The 4,183-nt window shown below is 35.7% G+C and overlaps 1 protein-coding gene across 1 annotated transcript in view; it reads right to left on the reverse strand.

Annotated features, from left to right (window-relative positions):
• rimbp2 (RIMS binding protein 2) overlaps positions 1-129 on the reverse strand; it is a 173,582-nt gene extending 173,453 nt beyond the window's left edge. Inside the window, exon 1 of the mRNA XM_036578287.1 lies at positions 11-129. The gene's annotated coding sequence lies outside the window, so the exon portion shown is untranslated. The remainder of the gene's footprint in view (positions 1-10) is intronic.
• Positions 130-4,183: the final 4,054 nt, after the last annotated feature.

The raw sequence follows: 4,183 nt of genomic DNA on the forward strand, positions 1-4,183 counted from the left end.
GTGGACTGACCAGCAGTCTGTGGTGTTTTCTGAGCTGGCTGAGGCTGAACTGGACAGAGGGCTGACGATCCTCCAGCAGATGATACGCCTGCAGGTCCGCTATGTGCAGAGGGAACAGCTCACTCTTCAGCTTCTGAAAACACACACACACAGCTCAGTCAGTGAACTGTACAGAGACAGAGTAGGGTTAACATGTTGTCTCTCTCACTGTTCACTCACATATAATCCCAGAATCACAGTTCTGTTATTTTTGGTTTTGAGGTTCAAGGGTAGGGCAAGTTTAGAAAAGTCACTTAATTAAAAAATTACAATTAATGGATGTAAATGGAACAAGAACTTATATATATACACACTTATACTTATATACACACACACATATATATCCCTGCTGTCGGAACAAAACCTCCTATCTCCAAAATGGTAACTGTACAGGAGAAAGAAAAAACCTACTTTACTTTTAATGTAAGTCAGTGGAACCAGACTTTTTTCCAAGTCATTTTGGGTCGTTTCTTTTGTCCATTCATCATGAAATTTACAGACAATGGACAACAGGCATTTTTTTTAAATCATGTCAAAAACTGAAAAACGTCAAAAATGGAGATGAGGTTTTGTTCCGACAGCAGCAAGATGTATATACGTATATGCAGAATTATAAAACATAAAAGACATTTTAGGACGTATTGATATATATTTACATAATGGATACATTACTAATGCATATAGGCACTTATTTCTGTACAGCTGTATACAAAAGTTTCAGCGTCCCTGGTCAAATGACATGCTTTGTTGACTTTCTAAGTGAAAGTAAGTGAACAATCCTCTACACTGAACAAACTTCTGAATATTTTAATACACAATTACTTTGTATTTGCTGAATTTAATATGTTGGGAAAAAAAATAAAATGAGGTCTATGCAAAAGTTATGGGACATTTTTCATTTTTTGTTGTAGCTTTTTTTCATTATGTTAAACTCAGCAAATAAACAAAAAAATTGTGCGCTAAAATTTGAACACAAAGACAAAAAGTCAACAGCCAACTCAAATTACACACACAAAAAAAAACCCCATTGGACCTATCTGCACTTCAGTGTATACACAATCTTGAATACTAAGTACAAAAAAAAATAAAGATCTGAATTGACTGGCTGCTAAAATTGGGCCCATATTAATCCTTTAAGACAGATGCAAAAGGTGACATGGCTAATTCTGCTGTTTTATCTACACTGTCAATAACATGCTTTCTCTATGCTTTTGAACAAGAAAACACATGAATACCGATCTAACATACGCTGTGAATGAGCTCATGCACCACCTTGTACAAAACTGCGGTGCATCCAACCATAAAGGAAACCTTGTGCATCTCTTCTAGGATATAAGTGATAGGAAACACTGTAGCTCACAAAAAACTCAGACACTACTTAAAGGAGAGGCTTTCTTCTTTTTCTTTTAGGGAGATACCTGGTTAAGGTGTTAAGGGGGTTGATATGGTTAAGGTCTGAATTCATTTGTATTGGAAAAAACTGGATATAAAGCACTAAAATTTCTTGCATGTATACATTAAAACAAAAATACCCCTCTACCATGACGAAACTCACTCATTTTAGCAACTGTAAAGCTCATATTCTTATACTGTCTGGAGATTAGGGATGCACGATGATATCAGAATCATATCGATATTAGCAGATAATTATTTTTTAAAAATATATATCAGCATTGGCCAGATGTTTTGATTTGACCAATAATTAATTCTGAGAGTTGATAACGTGTTTATTGTACTCTGGTACAGCAGAAGGTTCAGGTGATGCTAAATTCCTTTTATTAATTTTACTTCATATTTAAACCTTTACAAATAAACGTTACATTTCTCTATAATGTTATTCGAGCTGGATTTAGTCCCAATTTGTTATAAACATTTTTAAAATATTTATGTTTCAGTATTGGCAGATACTGAAGATGCTCAGCACTGTTAAGCGCTGTTAATAAACTTTATTACAACAAAACAGACTTAAGTGCAAAACATAATCATGGTTAAAACAACAAAAATGGTTATCATTCTGAAACATGTAAAAACCTTTTTGTATAATTATAACTGATGAAAAATTAAAAAAGCTAATTTGGAGAAACTAACAAAACTCCAGTGGACTCCAAAAGTTCCAGGAAGCTCCGCCCCAATAATAATAATAATAATAATAATAATATTTATTTATATAGCACTTTTCATGCCTGTGGCAGCTCAAAATGCTTTACAGACAGGTGATAAAACATAGTTATACAAGAAATCATTAGTATTTTTACAATATTTGCATTATTTATATTTCTGCTGTTTTATTTTATGTAATTTGACCGGCAACAGTCAACTAACTGTCTTATATGACGATTCATAGTCGACAACCGACCGATATAAATCATAAATCATCAGCGGTGGCCGAATGTTCATATAATCCATATACACTAGGGGTTGCATAGACTAGCTGACTAAAAAATCCACCAGTTGACCCTGCGGGCAGCAGTCGAGTAGTTGAGGACAGAGCCAAAAATACAGCGGTGGTTAAAAAACTGAGTAAACCTGCTAACTTTGACTTTAAATACAACTCGGGAATAAGATTTTAAAATAGGATATCAGGAATATTTCCTAGTTCAGCGACTAGGCCTGTATCTTGAAAGGTGGACACACACACTGACACACACACACACACACTGGGCTTCCCTGTGCTGGGAGGTAGCTAATATAAATGCAAGAGACCGTGCACACCAGATGCTCGGCTTGGACCGTGCACTCCGCGGCAGTAAAACTTAATGCTATTCATGAATTTCAACTCACTGCCAGGCTCCAACCATCATATCAAAATATTCAGTATGCATGTTTAAACTACAGCCACGCCACTCAAGAAACACTCCACTCGCTTCAAGTGCACCCAACAGTCTCCTTAACCACTCTTATTAACCCAGTATCAATATGCTCAAACATGCAAAGACTAACAGTGCACACTCTGATTCAGCAGTTCGGAATCACTGTTCAACAGTCTCAACATAAAACCAATTTTGTTACAGATGCATGTACACAATCCAACAGATTGATGCTAATATTGTAAGTTTCAAACTACTTACAGGAAGCTGTAAAAACTAAGACATTTTAATGATGGAGCTGTAATAAAGCTGTATAGCATCGAGAATGAATATATAATCAAATTAGTATGCAGAATCTTGCTAATCAAATGATAATTTATGTCAATAAACTGTTATGAACGGATAATTGTAGGTTATTATTCATTTACCTTGTGGTGTCTAGTCTTTCATAATAATGTCATTTCAATCTACGTTGTATAAGTCATTATTAATTTGTTAATATGACAGTGAGTGCGTGTACATGCACTCAATAATCCGATCACAATCGGATTTCTGCAGTTATCCGATTATTCAAATGGTCATGTAAACACCATACTCTGATTAAGAAATCCGATCAGGAGAGCTGGATTTCAGCTCAGTAATCAGATTTCTCAGGGCATGTGAACTGTTAATCTGATTTCTTTCGGATTTCTCAGTCTGCGCATGTGCAAAAACAGATGGCGGTACCGGAAATAAGCGAGGAGCAAAACACTTTTGGAGCGACACTGAAACCAAATAGATTCCTGACGAAATTAAGGATTTAAATATTCTTCATCTTCTAAATGATGTATGTTCGTATTTTCAGGTAAAGTGGCGCAATGATTAGAAAAAGCCATGGCATGAATTTACACTACGTTTACGTCACGCCTTCTTCTGTGAATTTGTCTGACTCATGTTGACCCGGAGTTTCCCCATCATCTGATTAATATAAATGCATTGATCGGATTACTGACAAAATCAGATTTTCTGCAGTTATCAGATTATTAAGTGCATGTAAACGCACTCAGTGATTCCAAACTTTTGAATGGTGTTGTATTAAAACACAGCGTCTGGCTGTGATTTAGTCAAATGTGCCCAGAGCAAAACCACAAGCACATCCCCTCCCTCATTTATCAAGTAATTGGCAGTAATACTAACCTCTCTCTCTCTAAAACTCTCTAAACTCTCTAAAAACATTTAAATCTATGCGTCCCAGATTCATGCTAGAGGTGTAAAACGCACGGATGCATCACAATGCATCAGTCTGAAGGAGATGATTCACCTCCATCAATTATGGATTGTATGAATTGTTTGAATTA

The sequence above is a fragment of the Colossoma macropomum genome, unplaced genomic scaffold (genome assembly GCF_904425465.1).
Source record: "Colossoma macropomum unplaced genomic scaffold, Colossoma_macropomum, whole genome shotgun sequence".
Classification (NCBI taxonomy): domain Eukaryota; kingdom Metazoa; phylum Chordata; class Actinopteri; order Characiformes; family Serrasalmidae; genus Colossoma; species Colossoma macropomum.